Source organism: Hesperophylax consimilis, chromosome 12 (genome assembly GCF_061612785.1).
Source record: "Hesperophylax consimilis isolate HC1 chromosome 12, BYU_Hcon_1.0, whole genome shotgun sequence".
In the NCBI taxonomy this organism is placed as follows: domain Eukaryota; kingdom Metazoa; phylum Arthropoda; class Insecta; order Trichoptera; family Limnephilidae; genus Hesperophylax; species Hesperophylax consimilis.
This window is the reverse complement of record NC_142847.1, coordinates 1,766,701-1,790,949: the sequence shown is the minus strand read 5'-3', so window position 1 is coordinate 1,790,949 and position 24,249 is coordinate 1,766,701. Positions and strand designations below refer to the sequence as shown.

Genomic DNA, 24,249 nt, shown 5'->3' with positions numbered 1-24,249 from the left:
CACGGATACAGAACCCTTAGTTTCTTGTTTTAATATTTTTTATTATTATTATAATTTTAAGTGAAAATCTGTTATTGGATTTTATCTTTATTATTTAGTTTATTCTTATATATGTAAATAATCTGTTGATTTTCCCAAATAAATAAAAAAAAATAAAAAAATAAAAAAAAATAATGTATTCAAAACTCAATCAATTGCGGTGCAGTAAAAGCAGACAGTACAATCAACTGAAGACAAAATTTTAATAAAATTTAGTCATAAGTACAATGAATGTAAGAGCTATCTTATTCTCATCTGAATTTTCCAAAATAAGAAAGCTATTAAGTATTTAAGTTCGTCGGGCCCGAAGCCGCGAATGAGTTTATTAAACTAGTGTGAACAGTTACGACCCAGTGATACGAGACTAATCAAATTACACACACTGCTATCTTCATTCTCAAGTTCTGGAGTTCCCGACCTAACCCCGGGCGCTACCCCCAGAACACAGTGGCGTGTCTTCATTGAATACCCCGGGACCCGGCACCCTCAGGCTTGTAAATCATGATGATATCCTTTTCACACTTTTACGGACCTTTATTTGTAAGGATAGGCTAAAGCTAAGCACATCGACTGTATTTGGGAAAAAAAAGTCGTATCCTTGAAAGAGTAACGATTAGGTTAGCAGAACATTCAAGATTCCTAGCTTCGAAATCAGAAATTCGTATTTGTTTCATAACGCTGAGGCTATTATATAACACAATTAAGTTTATTGGAGTCAAATTCAATCATTTATGCCCCACACTGAGTAACGTACATTTTGTTAATAGAGAGATTTTATAAGAAATTTTAAGGATTTTTATTTTCGGTTCTCAACGAATAATACCCCTGGCTATACCGATCTATTTATATCCTGGACATGACTAATTACCACTCATTAAAAACATGTAGAGATATTGCTCTGATTAAAGATTTTTGTCTTTCACTAAACGGTTACATATCTGACAATGCGATTCTGTCTCAAATCTCGAGGACCTCTCCGTAACATCCTTTACTGTAGATCGAGCCGCATCAATCTGTTCATGAACTCACCCGTAGAGAGAGCCACGTACTTCTAAATGTAGTTTAACAAAGCTATGTTTTTCATGTCCAAAAACGCATTTAAAAGGTTTTCGGCACCGCAAAAACACTAACCCCAATCTGTAATATTATAAAAAAATACAAATTGAATTGAATAAATCAATAAAAGTCTAAATTTTACAGGAGAAACGAAATACGTTTCAAGAGTTTTTCATGAGATTTTTTTGTCAGGCCAAGTAAGGGCTGATGGTTTACAATTTAGATTCTTTTCGTAACAATCCGCAAATTCGTATAGTAATCATACCGATCTCCGAAATTGTTAAAGAAAACTTTTAAATGTGAGGGATGAACCCTTTTTCTAGCAATAATTTCTCACTATTTTATTAATTGAGTGGCTTACAATATTTTTATGTCTCGGATGCAAAGCGTGGTAAAGCGTGTTTGTACTATAATTAAAAAAACTACATATTATTTTCAGAGAGTAGTTATATACTTATATCTGGAATATTTTGGAAAATTTGCGAAATATATTTTTTTAATGTAATATTTATTAATTCTGACATAACCCATTTCTGCATAGCTTCTTGTAACGCCACTGTCCCGTGATAAGGTCCAACACCCCACATTATACAGATCGACTAGATTCCAACCGCATAACTTTCAGCATCTTCGGATTGGGTGTGAACGTGCAACGGGCTAAGTCCTGCAGGCGGTTTGCGGTTGCATTCCAAGATATGCGCTCGGTGGACGTGCGGCCGCATTAGCTCATATTAAACGGGCTTGCCCAGACTTGTGCTAATTTACCGAAACCGACCAAGATTCATTGTTTAATATGTGTGAGAAACCAGTTTATTGCACTGTGGTTATTGTGCACACTAGGTGGTTCTGTGAACAGTAGACCTAGCTTCCCAAGAAGGATGTTTCTAATTATCTCTTATTTTAAATCAAAACTGACTGCATACTTAAATACCTTCCCACTTTATTATGAACTGTACATTTTATAAAGCATTCTATTTCAAAAGATGAATTATACTTTTTTCAAACTTTCTTCAGGTAAGTAGATCGATATTAAAAAATTTGAAAAATATGCGACTAAGGACGGGTTGTTTCGGAGGATTTGAACAATTCTTCAAATTTCAAAGTTATTTTTCAAGTTCTGTGAAAGATTTTTTCAAGTTCTGTTATTATTTCAGTTTTGTCAAGCAACTAGCCTATGATGATATAATAACAGAACTTGAATAGGACTTTCACAGAACCCGCAAATGAACGTTGAAATTTGATGAATTGTTCAAATTCTCTGAAACAACCCGTCCTAAGAAAGTCCAAATAAATACGACGACTTAACACTTGAAAAATTTATATTTATGTACCATTGAAACGGCCACAATCTTAAATAGGAAATTTACAGACTGACAAAATGCAAAACGATTGATTAAGAAAGGACTTCGCCATTTCAAATGATTGCACTTGATTAAGGCGATGCACTACGTCGTGTAATATTTTTAATTGAGCCGCTATCAATAACAACCCTTACGTAGATGGCGATAAGGTTTAAATTCCCGCTTAACACCATCCGCCTGTTTTGATTTATGCAAGAAAAAAACATGGCCAAAAAGTGCATTTTATTTTATTTTGTGGATTTTCAGGCATAAATATTAAATTTTTTTCGATCATTTATAAATAAATTAATTTTCCACATTATACAATAAAATCAAAACCGAAAATGGGTTCGTAAGTAGGAGATTTTGAACTTTAAAGCAGTTTTCATAGGCCTTATACATTATTTTTTTCTGGGCTTAGAAAAATACTCGATTATTTCAAAGGCCAAGCTGTATTCTACTCGCAGTATTTAATTAAAGCATCTGAAACATTTCTAGGCGACCAAATTTTCAAACCAAAAACACTTGATTTTTAATTACTACGTATGGCATCGCCTTAATAAACGTCACAACTTTTTTAATATGAGCGTATTTCCACCAGATACGAGATATTAGCGTTCAGCAATAACTTTTTTAAATTTGCGGTTTCCAGAAAATAAATGAGAGAAATGAAAAATAGCTAAAAAGATAAACATTTTCAGTGCAAAAAAACTTTACTTGCGAATAAATTAAAAAAATTACAAAACATCTTATTTTTATTTCTCTATTGGAAAACCCATGTTTATATTTTCATATATGCATTTTCTCACATCTTTCCACAATATCGGGGGTGACTTAGTACCACTACTTCTTCGCTGTTGGGAGTATTTTCAATTTCAAATAAATGAACTATTCTAATAATGGCACAGTTCTGTCTAAAACTAGATTTAAGTTCACCAGCTTCAGTTAGGTATTGCAAACTTCGTTTCAATAAGGAATTCCGGTCTAGTCAATTTATTTATAAGAACTATCTGTGACGTCACCACGTGTGGAACTGGAACGTTTAGCTTCATTTGCGGTGTATTATTTTTTGATGATCAATGTATGCATTATATGAATACCCAATATACATACCTATAGCAATTTGGGAGGCGGGTATGAGTACCTGCGCCCCGGAAACCATTCATAGGATAACATCCGCCATTGTTCACTTCAAAGATATTAGAAGAACGAGATATGCTATGTTGGCCGCCGGACCGTAGGCGGAGTACTACCTAATTAGGGTACTTTGATTACTATCGGGACGTGTACGCACAGAAATCTGTTCTATGTATTAGTGCGGATACTTTAGCGTAAGCGAAGGTGTGCAGTAGTATTGGTGAACAAAACCGGCGACACTCGGCAAAACAATTCTACACAGTATGAACTGCTCATAGCACATCTCGTTCTTCTAATATCTTTGGTTCACTTACTGCAAGTTGTTCGCTATGTTCGGTGAAGCAGGGGTGCCAGATCTTGGTGGCGGATGCATCTGTCCACCAGCTGAGTGGAGGGCCGGATCGGGAGAGGCAGACCCTTTCACCTCTCCAGCTGAACATTCTCTACTTGCTTTACTTAAAAATACCCTCCACATGACATAAACTCTGGGGAAAATCATTTTCCTCAGGACCTCCCGTTTGGAGTAAATGTAAAAAAATTGTGTGTGGTATTTAAAATCGATGTTAATAATAACATTCTATATCAATATGGATGTAGAAATACGACTATTATTAAAACAATGTCGTGAAGTTCTACCATTAATTATACATCATGTCTGATCAAACAGATAAACTTTACGCGAGCATAGATATCCGAGCTAGATTATTTGTATAGAAGTGTGTTCGTGTTCATATATTTGAGGAATATGATGGTAGATTGATAAATCGACAAAGTCGTAACCGCTTTTGTGTCGAGTGGGTGCTCGTATGTATTGTTAATGGGACATGTCATTATACATTTAATATCGACTGCCTTGTGTGTTCAAAGGCAATTAAAATCACAAAACACGAATTCAAAGGAAATTGGATAAAGGGACGACATTCTATGAATGGTAAATTCATGGCAAATTTTTTTTACATAGCAAAAGCTTTGTGTTGACAACCAAGCTATTTCAAAATGTCTTAAAAACGCATATTTTTTCGTGTTTTTTTTTAGTTCTAGGACAAACCACACAAATATGTACGCAGAAATTGCAGATTAACAAAAAAGGGCGAGCCAAAGAACGAATTTTTATTGTTAAAACGCTTTTATTGTTCTTGATACATAGACTGCATTATAATAACATATAATTGAACGTTAGTATCGTTTTTGCAATAGCAATAAGATTATTGCTAGCCAAACTAAATGTAATGCTTTTTAGTATTTTTTATTTCAGTTGAAACCGCACAAGAGTTCCAATTGCTCCCATCCATCTGTAGCCAGTGAGATTACAGCGTGTTCATGTGTGGTATGTTGTGAGACTGAAAGTTTTTGTGAGGGGTAGGGGTTGGGGAAGAGGAGGCGGGGAAGTATCTGGCAATTAGGATCTGGCTATCAAACGCGATCAAAGCCATTTCAAGCAATGTTCCGATTCTGAAAGGATCTCTGCGAGTATTTTCCACTCGGAAACGTGTCGCAAATATACTATTTATTATTTTTAAATTAGTTAATTGTGAAACAATACAAATTAATCATATTAAATTTGCTTTCGATTTAAACCAGCAAACTCCAGCTTTTTAGTCGAGAGCCTTACCCCTCGACCACGGTTGCCGTCAGAAACGTTACGTTGGAAAAAGCAACTTTCAATTTCTTGTGTTCTGGTTTAGCCAAGATGTCAAGGAATTGAACGCCAATGAAACCATTTGGGAACTAAAGTTGCTAAAAAGATGATGTTTCAAATTCGACTCTTCAAGATCTCTCAATCAATCCATTTTTTCGCTATTCTCCTGACAACCATCAGATTTTCGCTCTCTAAACAAATTGAGTAATTCCTGTCAGTGTGTTGACACGGTGAGGCAGTTTCAACCATTTTCACCCAATATTTTGCCAGCTATAGAATAAAGAATAATACAAGAAGTTATGCTACGTGTGCGTGTTTCGTGATCCAACGTATAACTAATCGGACCCTATTACAAAAACATAACTGTGTTTTATCATCGTTGTGCGATTCAAATTGGATGGTAATATGAGCAGACAAGTGTGAGACAGATGAAGCACCTGCTAAGTGAACCAAAAGATATTAAGTCAATGGCGACATTGGTAACCATTTAAATAAGCATGGAAGGCATTTCCAGTGTGTATTACCTGTTTAATATTGCCAGCATTATCAAATTACAAGGATTTGTCTAGCTCTGGAGGTCTAGCACTTAGCACGAGTGATCGATAAAGCCCTTTATCAATAAGATTTTGACAAAATCCGTTATCTGTGATCAGTTAGCGATATATGCGAGCACGGTCAGCGATTGATAAGAAATATTCCGACCAACGATTTACACATCAGAAAAGCTTCGGTATACTGTCAATATACATATATTTTTTCAAATAATGTGGTTCGTTCTGCAACATGACTAGCTTTATAACGAACGGAGTTGATTTAATAAAGCTCTTTAATTTTAAAGAATTCGTTTAGAACTCCAGTTGTATAATATTGTGAATAAAGACCTCATTAACTAATTAACTTTGCTACACGTTACCAAAACCAGTCAAGGTATCAACAGCACAACCGTGCTCTGGAAAAAATCGTCGGTAGTTACGCCTACGGATCCGATTTATAAAGTTATCGGTGTATAAGTTTGGTCTTTTGTATTTTCTTATTCCCCTATCCATTCCGGTGCATTTGGTTAAAATATACTGGACTCCGGAACCTGTTATATTTTAACTCAGTGTCGTGGAAAGCTGTGCACCGAACATTAGGGACAATTTATTTTCCAGGAGAGAATCTTAAATGATGCTGTTTTGCCTGGAAACCGCCGTTTCACCGTTGTGTCCGTCGTATCATATTTTCAGAATTAAAATGCATGAGAAATAACTTTCTCTGTGCAACAGTGCGTCGTTCAGCGAAATAAATTTAGCTTACATTAAACATAAACGGTCCCAACTGCTCCCAACCGTCTGGAGCCAGTCAGATTATGGCATCACCAATTGGAGTTTGTTGTGAGGTTGCAGTAGCGGGGAGGGTAAGGAGATTGGGATGAATAATGTGAGGAAATATCTGGCTATTCATGTCTAATCACCAAACACAACTAAAGCCATTTTAAGCAATGTTGTGATTCTGAAAGGTGGTCTTTAGCTAGGGCAATTCTGAAAGTATTTAATATAATGTGGGACTACTTTATTTCCTCCCACATGTGGTAATACTAACGCGAATTAATCCGCCGCTAGACGCAAGCGAGCACGAGAAGAGAAATCTCCATTCCTGTTTCAACCTTCGATCCTACCGCCACTCTCTCTACTCTTTCTGCCACCGTCTCGGCGTTCTGTAAAATTGTAATATTGTAGGTGGCTACTGCACAATTAATTGAATTTATTCGTGAGGACGAATATTTTAGAATAAAGTTGTGTTTTTTTTTTGTAAAATTATTAAACTCGTAACAGGCTAGTCCTAGTGAGGTTAATAGTAAAAATGTAAATAACAATACCACATAAAAAGAAACAATAAATAAAAATATTATGTGAATCGATTGGGAAATATGAAATTTTTTTTTTACTTGTGCACACTGCTTTGAACCCTCGCTCTCTGAATTCGTAGGCAATGATAGTAACCACAAAACCGTGGAGACCGTTCATATTATGAACGCATTATTCGTAAATTCAGGAAGTACTTGTTACGCGGATGACAGTACAGTTCATGATAGCTTTTTGTTTGACAAGCCCCCAAAGGGCACACAAACTCCAACGGCTCGGAGGGCTTTGAAGCAGAGAATGGACGGTTATCTCGAGAGTATTTGATCCTGGGGTAAAAATAATCTCGTCGAATTTAATGTTTCAAAGACCCAATCCTGTCTGATTACGTCTAAAAGGGATCTAAATGATAATCTAGTCTCCTTCAACGGAAGCAATCTTCCGAACAGGCCTTCCATTGATATGCTTGGTGTAACTATAAGTGACCAGCTCAGGTATGGGGGCTCCATCGAAGCCAGAGTAAAGCTGGCCCAAAGATATTAGAAGAACGAGATGTGCTATGCGCAGTTCGTACTGAGTGGAATTGTTTTGCCGAGTGTCGCCGGTTTTGTTCACCAATACTACTGCACACCTTCGCTTGCGCTAAGGTATCCGCACTAATACATAGAACAGATTTCTGTGCGTACACGTCCCGATACCGTTCAAAGTACCCTAATTAGGTAGTACTCCGGCTACGGTCCGGCGGCCAACATAGCATATCTCGTTCTTCTAATATCTTTGAGCTGGCCTCTCAGAAGCTGGGCGTACTGTACAGGGCCTGCAGATACTTTAATAGTACACAACTGCTGACCCTGCTCGCAAGTGCGTCCTTAAAATGTTAAATATTTAGATTTTGATACAACGTTTTTGCAAACTTTATCACCTCAGATCCTGGTAAGGCGATGTTAGAACCTTATACAACCTAAAAACCAAAAAAAAAAACAAAACAAAACACCTCGTAAAAACGATCTACTCTCAAACATAAAAAAAATACTAAATCCAACTGAGGTGACCAAATTTTCTTGATTACATTTTCGTGAGATATTAATAAATAAATTAACTTTTAAATATTTTATTAAGAATAAAATATTTAAAAGTTAATTTGCTCAACCCGCACATAAATGTAATTAAATTTCGTGTTTTTTGTTCTTCAACAAACCAACCTTTATAACGGTTACGTTTTCACCACGGACCGCGAAGGTTGTTCGTTTTACATTGAAAATTCCTAGAGATGAAACAAGTTTTCATTCTAGCGAGCAGAATTCTATTAGCAACATTACCCCGTCGTCGGGCATCCGTATATGAAAATTTGCTCACGCGCGAGAAGTTCACTGCTACTTGAAATTTCACATTTATCGTCGGAATGTATTCGCTACGTGAGCTTTAAATTAGTTTTTCCTCCCAACTGTACAACCCTTACGCTCCTACGCTCCAAACAGTTCATTCTTCCACTACACACTACATTTTACACTATACTCAACACATTGCCACTTCGAGACACCAAAACTTCAGCAATGAACGAGCACTTGCAGTCAAACAGAAAGTAATAATTTGCAATTCGTAAAAGAGTCGATGTAAATAATGGTTTTGGTTGAAATCATGTAAAATTCGTGATCAAAATCAAGTTTATTTTTTCGTAATAATATACAAAAATATTTTATAAATATTTCTTATTATTTATCGGCGATTGGTTATTAAAATGACTTTTTTTACAGAGTTTCTCGCTCTGTTTGATGCCTGATTGGCATTTAAAATGGACTGCATGTCTTGGAAAAGAAAAGATAAAAACAATCGTGTTATTATAACAAGGAATACAAGAAGAAAGCAAAGGAAGCCTGGTGATGAGGTTGGTTTCTTTTGAGTGCTGCTGGTTTCTTGAAGATTCTGTTGTCACTTATAGTTTATAGGTGTACAACTTATACAATCACCATTAGTATTATATTTTGACAACACCAACTTTTTTTAAATTCACAACACGACAATATTAAACTTGGGAATAAAATTTGCACTATTTAATGGACTTTTCATGAAAACGACGAAAATACGAATCATAAAACAAATGACTTAATATGTGTGTTAAAACAAATGAATAACACTCGAGTTGATCTTCTTTCTTCAGTTCAAATTATTCAATATTAAAAACGTTCATAACGCTAAATTTCAGTGATTATCTTGGCCGCCTGCACATATATGTTAGTGACAAAAACTGTTAGTTCCAATCACAGTCCTTCCCAAACACGAAATCACGAGCACCATCCTACAAATAACCCAACAATCACCCCACACTAACATCAAGATACTTAACAGTCAAGACACCCATAACCATAATACTCAGAATAACAATAAAGTCTGCATTCCTCTAACATACACTACAAAATATGGGGAAAATCTCTATAACTATATTCAAAATTCAAAATAAATATTTATTACACAAAAAGAGTACAAAGGGTATAGCTTATAGGTTACATCCTATTTCTTCCAGCTAACCCAACAAATACACATTATAACCAATATAATTATAATATATAATTCCAGCTAACCCAACAAATATACATTATATTACATTACCCAACAATTACGTGTTAACAAATGCATGTAAATAAAAAATAAAAACAGAGGTATTTAATTTATGTAAGGAATTCATTTAAGGTGTAGTAACATTTGTTTAAAAGAAATGTTTTTAGTGTTGATTTAAATTTAAGTATGTCGGTTATTTGTTTGATGCTACGTGGAAGGTTGTTATATACTTTAATGGCCATGTAGTGTGGTCCTTTTTGAAAAATAGTTTTGTTTGCTTTTGGGATTAATAAGTTTTCTGTGAACCTTGTAGCGTGGTTTATGTGTTGAGTTTTTTTGTGGGAACTTTTCTGGAGATGATCGTACTAACAGGCATAACTCCATTATATAATGGTCCGTCACTGTCAGAAGTTTAAGATTTTTAATAATTGGTCTACATGAATCCCGGTGATCAGAGTTTGTAATTTTTCGTAGGCACCTCTTTTGGATGATAAAAACATCTTTGGCGTTTACTGAGTTTCCCCAAAAAACTATTCCGTATTTTATCATTGAGTATACGTATCCATAGTATGCGGTGATTACTGACTCGATGTTTTTATAGGGATATTTTTAAGGGTCCCTAGAACAAAAGAAAAGCTACTGATTTTTGCAACAACTTTAGATACATGTTCTTTCCATTTTATATTTGAATCTAGTTGTATTCCCAGCAGTGAACTATTGCCTACACACTCTATATATAAAAAAAACAGCCAGCATATAAAAAATTCAAAGTAATGCCTTGAAATATTATTTTTTAAATACATACAAAATCGAAAATACTTAATGACTTTTTGTGTTGTGTTTTGTCTTGTTTCTTTTTCACGTTCTATTTGCTGTATTTATAATCTAGCATAATCTATACCTATTATTGTAGTAGGTACCTATTTGTAAATTCCCACCTTGGCTTTGTTCTTATGTTATATCCCTGTCAATAATATATATTTTTTAAATCAATCTTCGACTACCAAAATAAGGACGTGTGTCTAGTGTGGTAGTCGAAAACCATGTAAAAAACTGTATACAAATATATTTTACGAAACAGACTTGCTATTATGCACACTGAGGGACACTGAACATGATTACTGCCGAGGTTTTCTTAATAAAGTGTCGATGTCGAAATATCAATGATTTAAAAGTAATCCACACTGTCAGACAGGGAGAGGTAAATGGGTAACAGGTTGGGTGAAGGAGTGCAGTAACATATGTTAGAGGAAAAACATATAGTTGTGTCAACAATGTTATTACAAAAAATAATATTTTATGATAAGGAATACATCTAATTTTTAAATGTTGCCAGGTATTGAAACAATAAAACTGTTTTCCAACCATCAAAATTTTCGCGGAGGAGATGAATAAGTTTAAATGGTTTTCGTGAAATATTTCGCCAATTCCAAGTTCTGTTGTTGGTTTTTGGTCGCTGGTTGGGCATTGCTTCCGTGAAACCTTTTGACTCTTCCATTTTCCTTCTTCCGGCCCACGTTCCCCTACACATACATTGCCATTCTTAAATATTTCAAAGCGCATCTTGTTCGCACAAAGAAAATTGCACCGTTTTGTTCAAGCGCTTTTACGTAACTAGAAAGTCTGAAGTTTTTGTGTAAAGTATTTCAACCACTTTGCAATTCAAGTTGTTAAGTTTAACCCATCAACCCACCTGATAAAGTGGGTGCTTAATTTTTAGAGAATTGTACACCTGCATCTGAACCTAGCCCAATGTAACGGCCTCCGTGATCGAGGTGTAATGCGCTCGCCTAGGACGGTGGAGGTCGCGGTTCAAATCCCGACGCGCGCAAGTAAATTTTATTAAATTAATACGTGTTACTTCACAATTTATTCATTTAAAATAATATGTAGTATACTTGCAGCACGTTCCAGAGTGGAAGATACTCTCAGTATCGCTCTGGTGTAAGACCACCATTCAGAATTGAAATGTAGCTTGAAATGATCTTGGCCGTGTTTGGTGACCAGATCTGAATAACCTGGTGCTTCCCCACCTTTCTCTTATCCATCTCTTTCCCCTCATTGCCTTCAACGTCACAACATACCCAAATGGGGATGCCGTAGTCTCACTGGCTCCAGACGGTTGGGAGCAGTTTGGACTCTTGTGCGGTTTAACTTTAAAAAAAATCTATTAAACCTAGTTTTTTTCCAACACTTTATAACTTTATATCACTTTTCAAGAGTGTTAAAGTGTGTTGAATTGCCACATTCCTAAGGTGCTATTGATGTACATATTTAAAAGAAGCGAGAAGCGAAAAAATATGTTCTACCTTTTTACCTCCAATTGACCTCCAATGCTCCTACTAAAACTACCGAATCCGGTTTACGCGCGCCGCTTTTCGCGTTCTAATAGTGGAACACGTTTCGACGAGATATTAGCACGCAATAGTGCCTCTAATTGAATAACTCGTTCTGTGGTTGACAGCTCGACTGTAGAAAGCATCTGTGTTTCCCCCCTCCTACAACATTAAACCCAGGTTCACTTCTTCTTTCCTTGAACCGACTCTCTAAACAGCATGATCAAAGATGTAATTGGCAAATAAATTAATTAATTACAGGAAAATAATTTTATACAGGACACGTTGGAATGAATTCGTGCACTTCGAAAATCAAAAAAATCAAAATCAAACTTTTTAGGAACAAACGTCCGCAGTCCCCTCCAACCCCCAAAATGTACAAATATACTGGATTCGTAGCGATACAAATCAATTCCGTTTATATTTAGACTCTTGATTCAATTCCATTGTAATTTCATGTTTTTTTTTTGTTTCTTTATCTATCTAATGAAAACACAATTTTCATCAAATTATACTATGTTTTTATCCATTAATAAATCACTAGTACGTTAGCAAGATTATCTTTGAAATTTATGATTTAGCTATAAATAACAGTAATTATTCGTCAAAAAGCGTATAAATAACTCGACTACCAAACAAATTACAAAACAGCCTATATTAGTTAGTAGGTACTCGTATTTGTCGAAACAAATAACAAAGCTCTCTAGTGTCCGTGGTTTTATATCCCGAATTATTTTTCGTCTCCGGAGGCTTCAGGGGTGTATTTTTCATCCCCCGTCGCGGTGACCATTGCGGCTCGGGCCATTAGTCATTTCAGGCCCGGAAGTGTTCTGTCCATCCCTCGCAACCCCCTACCCTTTGAGGTCGGTGGACCCTTAGACCCCAAGGGAAGCAGATTTGATATGTTCGAATTCAAAAGGTCTCACATTATCTTTATATGTTGTCTGCAACGGTGTTGAAGAACGTTTTATAAAATTATGTTTGTATTTTTATGATTCAAACTTAATTTAAAAAAAAAAACAAATTTCTTATTCTTTAATGAAGTATGTAGCATTTGTATGTCATTTATAAACACAGTTAATTTACAAACAAGTTCGGCTGTATACTTATTACTATACGTGACATCAGTTTCACCATGCAAAGCCACTTAAATACTGTATTCTTTCTATATAAGTAGTACGAGTATATATACACTATGTAAATATTAATAAAAATTAAATGGTAATTTTTTTTCTCATCATAAGTGCCATTGTGGAAATAATGTAAATATATCGTCTTTAAGTGGCTCCGCATAATGCCTTCAGAAGGCGACACATCTGTCGTGCATAAAATAATTACACAGCAAAAATTTTTTTATAAATTGACTAATAATATTATTAAATATATAAAATTAAAACTTCTGGAAATTAAATTAGATAACGATAAACAAAACGGAAATGAAAAAATTAATAACATCGTTTAATTTTTTTGTGTTTTAAGATATATCTGAGACAACCATAACCGTGCACACATGTCTCAAAAATTTCTGTTCTGAACGATGAGCTCTCGCGTTAAGAAATTGAAACACTCTTTCTGTTGGGAATGTCTACGATGAAGTAATTTTTAGGGCAATGTAATTTCCTTTCGTCATTTATGGAGCTCTGAGATCAAATATAAATTTCGATTTCAAATAAAATTATCAAAAAATAGTCAACGTATTGTTTGTTGTATTTATTTTAGTTCAGTTAGACAAAAAAAAAACACTTTGAAAGAAACCTTAAAACGTCAGTCATAGTTAAAAAAATTGTTTTCCCACAATTTTATTAAATGTAAAATGTCTACATAAATAATAACAAAGCAATTGTAGACGCATTATATCTCTACTAGCTATAAAGGCTTTTTGCATTGATTGGAAATCGATATACGCTGGCAGCACTGAACAATGTGTATTTCGCGTGAATAATGATAAACGTCAAATTTCAATACGTAATTGTGGATAATTTTTACTGTAATGTAATTAATCCAATGGATTGTGAACTTTCTAAAACATATTTTCTTCGATATTATCCAAAAATTATATGAGCATCGTGTCTTAATTTTCAAATCGTGTCTTAATTTTCAAATCGTGTTTATTTTCAAGTTAGCGGAATTTAACCGAAACAGACAATTTAAATTTGACCAATCAGAGGGCCTACACCGTCCAGACGCTGGAGTATTAATACTATCAGATAATGTTTTAAAAAATCAATGAGAAATATAAAATAGCCTTTAAATATAATGTCAACTCTTTTTCCAAACCATTTTGTTCAAATAAAACAATGCTTATCTTTGTACTATAACCCATTCCATATTTTATGTGTTTTTTACTCTCATAAAGAAAACATTTCAGTCACCGTCACAAATACGGAACGTAAGCTTTTTGAATTCCACCTTGATTCAGCTTCGTCCCCCGCGATGCGATAGGGCTAGGAGGGTTAATGGAGCGACCCCGGAATTTCCCTAAAGAGAAACTACCCCTATACACAAAAGAAACCCTGACAGGACAATTCGCCCTGCCAGACCGCTGTCGATCAGCCGGAATAATTGAACGACATGAACAAGAATCGAGAATTAAAATACTCCGATCGAGCAGAAGAAAATGGCAGAAATTTTGGATATTTTAAAATTATACATTTTTTCTATTTTCATTAAATTAACGACACAGATGCCATTTGCATACATGATAGTTATTGACAGTCATAATAAAATATAGAAAGAAAAATAAAAATTTAAGATTATTATTAATTAATTTATTGGACAATTTGTACAGCCCGGCTTTTGTGAGATATCACCTTAGGGGCGCTTTACAGTTGATGCAGGTATTACAAAAAATATAAATATTACAAAAGGAAGTGAACTTAAGTTAAGTAAAATGAAGAACAGGAACAGGTGACACGAATCCTGGGTGGTGAAGAAACTGGACCAGCTGCTGCAGCGAGATAGTCCACCGCGTCCACCAACAGTGCCAGCACGAGGTTCATCATCCGTCCAGGTATGTGTCTGCTGCTATTAAAGCGCTGACACAATGTCTTCATATAGATACCGGACCTTGGCAGTACCGCTGTGACGTTTGACGAAGATAGAAGATGGAGACTCTGCAGCAAGAATCCTAGGTGGTGAAGAAACTATAAGTAAAGAAAAAAAAATTAAGAAGAAACAAATCATAAAACGTATTATGCAGTGACCTCTTTAAAATATGATTTGATAAAATGTACAATTGGTAAGTACAGCTTTATACTTCAATAAAAGTATATTTAAAATATCAGCTAACATAGCATAAGAGTTTCCCATTGGAGTGTAATCTATTTATAACAGAATTGTAGCCTGAAACTGTGGTATAAATATCACAATAATACACTCGAATAAAAAAGTGAATCAACATTAATATATCAGGGCTATCCAAATTTACCTATCAACAACTTCTGAGAGCTTTTCAAAACAATTTTGAAATTAATATTAACTATTCTGACTATTTTAGTGTTTCGATGTATGCAAGAACTAAGTTACGAGTAGGTAGCTACCTACAATTGATTAACTGTCGTTTTAAATTCGCTAGGTGTTTTAATGAAGAAAGTTTTTAATAAATTCAAAATTTCATTTAAAAAATATATATTTAATACATACTAATGTCGCATCCTGGCTTTACTGTGAAAAAGATTAAGAAAATAGTAGATTTCAACACCATTTTTCTTGTCAATTGTAAAATATTAATTTAGTGAAATATTTATATTAAATCGAGCTACTATTGAATTAACTAAGCTAATAACGTAACGTTCGTAACATGAGACTTCCTGAGTTGTTTTTTGTTCATTAATCTAAAACCAGCTATTTTATTATTTCCCCAGCCCAAAGACTACATATACTTGGTATAAATGCAGACCCGTTGATATTTTCATTTGTTGTATAAAAAAATTTAAATTAGAAATTTCTAAGATTTTATTTCGCTAACATTATTATACTATGTATTAATTCATTTTTTAAATGAGTATTTAACTTTTTCTTTTACGATGATTTTTTTTATTTACTCCAGGCAGGTAATAATATCTTTTTTATATTTGTTGTATTATGTATAACGTTTATTCATTTTGTTCCTAACTTACTTTAATATTCTTTTGATGCTATAGGTACATGCACATCATGATCCTATAAAACTATTATTAATATGGTAATTTGAATGCTCTATGAAATGTAATTAATTTATACTTGTTTCACTTCTTTGTTATACTTTTGACTTCACGAACGGATTTTTTTATATAATTTTTAGCTTTAATGTGACTTTTATGGTGTTAGGCTATTTATGCAGTACTACCAGATTAACTATTTTGCTACTGGTTGGGTGACGTCGCGTCGTGAAGTTCATCAAGGTGGAGTTGAAAAAAGGGATTAATTAATATCAGCCTTACACAAACAATATATAAATTAACTGTAATTTGTAACAACTTACATTATTACACACTCGGAAAAATAAAAATGTTGCAGGTATGGTTTTTAATGTTCTAAATGCAGACCAAAACAATGCTAAAAATATTCTCATAAGGTATAATATCCTTGTCAAAACATCCAACCCCAAGAGGGTTGTACCGCGTATTTGAGACATAAAAGCAAACCGCAAAGATATACTTAAATATATTATGTTGTTATATTATTTTATATATTATTAAATAATTGTGGGAAAATTCAGATAGTATTGAAACATGCAAAAGAAGACGATAATATAAATCTTAAGGTAATTATTTTATTTGTTTTCGTTGCGACTGGTAAATAATGCACATAGCCTTTTCATGAAAATAAAATAAACCAAGGGATTTGTATATACTAAACGGCCTCCGTGATAGAGAGGTAAGGCTCTCGATTAGAAAGCCGGAGGTCGCCGGTTCGAATCTCGGCGTAGGTAAGAAAATTCTATTTGAATGATTTGTGTTATTTCAATATTTATTTATTTAACATAATATATGGAATATTTGCGTCACGTTCCAGAGTGGAAGATACTCTCAGTATCGCCCTGGTGTAAGTCCACCGAACGTTGCTTGAAATTGCTTTGGTTGTCTTTGATGACCAGATGTGACTAGCCATGTAATTCCCCATCTCCTTCCCCTCCCCATTACCTTCAGCCTCACAACATACCCTAATTAGAGATGTCATAATCTCACTGGTTCCAGATGGTTGTGAACAGTTGGGCTCTTGAGCGGCTTCAGATTTAAAAAAATGTTTCAAACTCATTTTAAATTTATCATATCAGTTGTCATTTTTAATATAAATATTTCCAGAAATTTGATTAAAATAACAGTCAATATTTATGATAACATATTTTGGATTCATCGATTTTTATGACTATTCCTAATAGTCTACTAACATTATTTCTAAGACACGCGTCAAAACAATTCTAGCAATCATTATTTATTAGACAGGTGGCAGGCCCTTCTATAAATTTGCTAACTAATATTGGTCTATCCAATATTAAGTCTACGTTATAATATTGTCGAACGCCAAATCGAATTCAAACATTCCAACCGCACTCTGTGAGTCAGCACTTTGTACGTCTATCGCTCCCGTTAAACAGTTACCGTTTCAATTTTCAACTGGCTATGAACGGTGGTCGACCATTTTCAAAAGCTGCACTGTCATAAACCTCTGGTCCGGTCATTATATATTCCAACCCTCGCATAAAGGTTCCGCTGTTTTCTTTTCAAGCCCGAGTTTTCATAAACCACTGAGATGTGAGATATTGTTTAGAGGATCGGACGGAACAATAGGGTTGGAGGGGAGGCTGTGGGTCGTGCAGTTGGGGGTGGTCGTGCTCTTACGAATACGAAGGCTTTGAGAATGGATATAGGATGTAGTTAAGGGTTGTAGATTGTCGGAAATCTTAGCTTTGAGTCAGTGGATTATGTTTTGTTTTGTTTCGTAATAATGCCTGCTTATCAAGATCACATCTTTAATCTATGTAGTTGTTTGAGTATTTAGTATTATTTTGGAATAGTTTTGAAAAATTTGCTTATTATAATGTAGGGTTACTGTGGAGTAATTATTTCTTATTTGTAAGATCAATTAAAGCATTTTCAATCAAAATCACAACACAACAAGATAAATATGTAATTATAAAATAAATTCATTAAATTATCGGAAGTACAACGAAAACTGGATTTAGTGAAATCTAGCTTCTCCGACTTGTTTTTGAGTTCAACTCGGCTGTAGAACGATTTACTGCCGTCTGCATTTACTTTCTTCCACAACATTTACTGTTTTCTTTCCTCAAAAAGACCCTCCCCACAACATCCTCAAAGATGACATAGGCTACGAGGAAAATTATTTTCATTGAGACCTATGTCATGTAAATATAAATAAACGTTCATGTGACTTCAATTATTTTTAGATATCCTCACAACCAAACACACGCCTCAGAGATCTTATTTATTTTGAATTTTCTACTTTCATCCTTCTTTCCATTATCAGGACTTACCACCTTACAGTAAGGCGACAAAAGACTCAAATAATTCAGATGAATTCGTAACGATAGTTAATATATTTTATGCGGATATAAATTATTTATATTTAAAATTAATAAATACCTTATCATTAAAATCTTTTGTGTAAAACGATTTGAAAATGTGAATTATTTATATAAAATAATTAATATTAACGATACGAGCCTTTGAAATCAACCGAAATACTATCAAAATAATAAAAATTAACTTCCCGCAAATATCCGCAGATGAAATTTCACAAAAACTTACTGCAATATTTATTAAATAATTCTTAGATATTTGATTTCCGGGAAGATCCAGGTGGACAAACTCTATATATAAGCTAAAAAATATATATACACTTTATTTTCGACACCGTAAAAAATCCATAAAGCATTATCTATAAAAATTTAAAGAATATGTTGTAAAAAATAAATAAAAATATCTTTAATAAAAATCAAAAGATTGTGTACGTATAAAATACATAGTATTAACGATACGAGCCTTTGAAATAAATAAAAAAAAAACATAATTTAAATTACTTCAAATAGAGTATCGTATAGAAATTGTATAGATGATATAATATAGATGACTAATGATATAGTATAGAAATATTTTATAGATGACTCTATCCACGCAGGTTGTATAAAAACTGACTTTAAAATCACATCAAGATAAATATTTTCGAAGAAAAAGTATTTTCAATCATAAAAAGTGTTAATTTAACGGTTTCATGATAACTCAACACAGTGACAATTCAACACACCTTTAAAAAGTGACATAAAGTCATAAGAAACGATGAAAAATAAATTTAAACCTTACCTAACCTAACCTACTTAACCAGTTGATAAAGTTTTTGTTTCATAACTTTCAATGACTTTATATAACTTTTTAAAGATGTGATGATTTATTCGGTCACCAATTCAACAAATCGTCAACATTCACGAAGTCCCAACGGTTTTATGGGATGTAGACACTGCATAGTTAAGATTCCGACTTTATTTTAGGGAATAATCCCTTCTTAAGGTTGGTGTATCGGAATTTCATTGTGAAATTAAATAAAAAAATAAATATAAAAGTACGTCGGAATTATCATTACGTTTTCACGAGATCGTGTAATGTCTCCAGACCCCCTTACACCAGAAAAAAGAAAATAACTAAGTTCTCCCGGAAGGGTGATTTATTATTTATTCGACTACCGCATACCTGATGAAATATGTATTTATATTATGTAGGCCTCAAGAGGATTTTCCCTTTTCTACTAGAAAGCGTAAATCCTAAATATATCGCTGACGTACACACGTATGAGCGGAACAGGTGACAAATGGACCGGTAGAAGGCGCCGCGCCGTAAGAAGCTTGTATTTAGAATTGATGGAATACCTTAGCGTTTTGGCTGCTTTCTTAAATTTTCATTTGCAAACAAGAAACTCCTGAATCTACACAATATTTGAAGTTTTTCAGCATTCGATTTTGTGGAATAATTTTTTTTTTCTTTGAGCTTTCGTTTTCGAGTAAATTTAGTCCAAAATTGAAATTTTTTATGTCAAATTTGAAAAATATTATTGTAAAATCAGTTGTTTAATATCTTGTAAAATGCGTCGAAGCGCAGTCCCAGTTCCAAAGCCCTTCAGTTGCCGAAAAGAAATGAGTAATAATAAAAATAAATAATAATAATTGAATGACTTGTATAGCGACGTTTTTGTGCAAAATCACCTCAAGGGCGCTTTACAAACTTATCATACATTTCTACAGTGATCTATGTTATAACTTAACTTTTTATGGAGATAATATACAGTACAATACTTACCTGGTAGGTCACTTGAGATTAACACTTAATTAACATTATCTAATTGTTTATTAGCGAAATTTAGATAAAGGATGTAGGACATAATTGGAAAATTGAATATAACTGGACTTTCTCTTAGGAATGGTATATTTAATTTAAGGGTACGACAACTTAAAAAGGTAAGTTTTTAAAAAGGTAAGTAAAGTTGGTTAAAAAAATAAATCAGTTTACCGCTTGTATTTTTTTTTTATAATCTCATTTAAGTTTAAAATGATTGAATTAAAGTTTGAAAACTTTAAGAGGCACTTTGAAAACTTTAAGAGGCATTTTGAAAACTTTAAGAGTCATTTTGAAAACTTTAAGAGTCATTTTGAAAACTTTAAGAGGCATTTTGAAAAGCTTGCCAACAATAACCAATGTAAAGCGACCTTGAGGTATTATTGTGATAAAGTTTTGGCTTACCATGCCGCGTTACGCTTTCTACTTATTTAGCCATCGTTTTGATCAGCGTCACATCGTCCGTCATGTGTAAATAATATTTTTTGTTACAAGATTATTGCTTACGTAGTGGCGTATTGAAATATTTATTTTACTTAAAATAACATAGAAAAATGTACAGTTTTTATATACTAATATAAAAAATCACATAATGTTTTGCAATAAAATTAAATAGTAAGCACAGTAGGAATTTAAAATTAAATATTACAAATAACATAAAATTTACTTTCACTTCACATAACATGTCATAATTTATTTTTGTGAATTTTAACATATCCTTCTTTCATACTTGTCGGTATTTCCTGGAAGATCTTCACCACTCTAAGGCTCTGTACAGTTTACACTGTCCAGTAATGAGTTCTATGATTTTTACTTCTTTCGAATTTTAATTTATGGTATATCGGCATGGGGTGGTGCCGCAGACACATACATCAAGCTACTTAATACAGCTCATAAAGCACTTATTAGAACTATGTTCAAAAAACCATATCTTTATCCCACTGAAAATCTTTTAATTAAAAATAAAATACTTGATATCAGGAAGCTATTCATAAAAAAAATTATCCATACAAATTGGATAAAATCGTCACCTTCACACATATCTCACTCCCAGAACACTAGAGCTAAATCTAACAATCATTTACAAGTGCCAAAAATTAAATCCACTCTTGCTAAAAAACATGAATCTTACCTCGCACCTTCCATATTCAATATTTTCTTAAGAGAAACACAACATACAACTCAAATCAACAGAAAATGTACATATAAATACTTTAATACGTGGCTAAATTGCATTTACAAGTTACTTGCAAACCTTCCATGCTAATTTTTATATGACATATTAAAAAAAAAAAAAATAAGAACTTTCACAACAAAAAAGTTCAATTATTTGATTATTTGATTCACACTAAAAAAAAAATGTTCAATTACTGTTACATATGTATGTAATAATTTATATTTAGATTATTTTATCTAGGTAATCTAATATTTTTTAATTACGTTTCTTTTTCCTGTATTTTCTATTTTTATTCACTTTTATTATTATTGATATATGTAATGGTAGATACTGCTACCCGGCTCAGAACAGATATTGTCTAGTGAGTCGGGTAGCGCACATAATATGTAAACAAATATTGATGTCAATAAACGCCCGGGTTACCGGCAAATTAAAAAAAAAAAAAAAAAAAAAGTTTGAACCTTTTCCGGTGTGCACAAATATTATTTTAAAACATGCGCTGTTTAAAATGATTTGCCATGATTATATAAAAAAAAACTCTATTTGTATTGAATTGATATACCTACATCCAAACCGCCGGTAGTAATATTGAATATTTTTCATCATCATTAATTTGATTCTTGAAGTAGACTTCCACTGCTGTCAGATCGAATAAAGCGCCCAGCCGTCCAATGCCAAAGGTCCCCCTGATGTCTCCCATTAATGTGAAATAATAATCATTTTCCTATTAATTATGGCGGCGTGATAGGCCTCGTGGGCATTCATTTACGTCCGAATATTATTAATACAGACAGCCAAGGAATCTTTGACCTACTTTAAATTCAAGCCGCATTAAAATTTGACGTTGAATTGATATCACTAGTGGCTTAGCGATTGTATGTCTCGGAAGGCACTGCGGAGTTGGTGCTCTCATTTAAATGTGTGAATTTCAAAATATATTAACTATCCATTCTATGATAGTCACATTAATCTTATCGAATCCGAGCAGCATCGCTTCTTAAGGGGAATTGCTTGGAGGTTAGGACAAGAGTCGATTACACATGATGAACATGAAGTAAAATTAAACCTTTCTTTAGAAAAACGGAGGATTTAAAAATCTTTGATCTCATCTGCATTTTCCAAATTATTAACTGTTTGATTGACTCACCTACATTGTTCCGACTCATCCCTTTCAATATCCCTCTCTGCAGACTCAGAAAAAATTAATTGCTTTTCCTCAATCAACACTCCACAAATTATGGATACCAGATATAATATGTCCAGAACGGCCAGACATGAGCCCTACAATTATCATAGATGTAATGTTTTAAATGATTCTATATTTTATTTCTTCTTTAACGTATTAACTTCGTGTAATATGTAATGTATTGTAATTGGACATGGCCCTGTGAAAAAATTAATTAATAATTGTTTAATGCTCGGTGCAGTGACCTAGAAAAGGCTACCGCGTCTTTTTTTTTTCTCCACTCTTAGTCAATTTAATATAGATTTAAAAAAGATCCCGAAATGATAACACCTCTGTGAATCAAGGTTAGGTTAGGTTAATTTTTAAGAATGCTTGTAGTCGAGGGTAGCAAGCCGAAGGACGCAGGTTCAAATCCCGGCTTGAACAAGTACACTTTGTTTGATTAATTTGTATTATTTCACAGTTAATTAATTTTAAATAATATATTTGAATCATTTATTCATTTAAGTAATATAATAAAGGGCGATATTGAGAATAACTTTCACTCAGGAACGTGCCGCAAGTATACAATATATTATTTTTAATTAATAAATTCTGAAATAACACAAATTCATCAAATAAAAAAATTATTGCGCCCGCCAGGATTTGAAACCGCGACCTTCGAATTGCTAGTCGAGTGACCTACCCCTTGACCACCGAGTCCACCAAAATATGAAACTAGTTTTCATCTCGGTAACTTAATAGCGATCACCTTAAAGTATATTTTAGTACAACTTATATTTTTTAACAGCTTAAAAATTTCAAGTGTTCAAGGGAAGTATATTATGCGGGATATTAAGTTTTCGCCAGTGGCGCAGGGATAATTTCTGGTCAACCCATCTTAAAAATTGTTTTAAAGTAATGGGAATGGCCACGAATACAATCATATGATTCTTACTAGTTTGGCCAAAAAGATTGTTGCTACCCCACTGGATTTAATCCAGTTATCGTTTGGTCCGTGAACTCAGCAAGTGGTTAAGAAGTTAATATAGTTGACGGATTCCATAGCGCATTAGTCTTTGAATTTTTTTTTTCATTAAAATGAGGGTTGCGGTGTCAGTTTTTGATTGAAATAACAATTGCTCGCCCTGAGAATCAAGATGAGCCATTTCGAATAGTTTGTAACGGACGTAGTTGACCATATTATTTAATTTCATAAAAATTGTTTACTTTTATAAAATGTCCCTACTCCACGCCACTGGCAAAATCACCACTCCCCGCCACTGGTCATTTTGTCCAATTTTCGGCCCAAGCGGCTTGAAAACTTTGACTCCGAATGGCTTCGATACCACATCGCCGGCTTACCTACCGCGTGGATCAATGTCCAGCATTTTTTCTATGTAAAATTTACATAGAAAAATCAATTTTTAAACATTGCAAATATGTATATTTTACTTGTTCATCCCCTCGGCGGTAGTCAAATAAACACTATTTTCGATATACTACCGCTGAGGAGATATTAAAAAAGCTGTTTTTCACCCATATGTAAACCCATTTTTGAACAATATTTTTTACCTTTTTGCGTGTACAAAAATCCAGGAACCTCGTAGCATAGTGAATCTTATCTCTTTCTGAG

At 33.6% G+C, this 24,249-nt stretch overlaps 1 protein-coding gene across 2 annotated transcripts in view; it reads left to right on the top strand.

Annotated features, from left to right (window-relative positions):
- The window catches only part of LOC149418994 (uncharacterized), a 491,041-nt gene that overhangs the window by 251,713 nt on the left and 215,079 nt on the right, over positions 1-24,249 (top strand). The window lies entirely within an intron of this gene.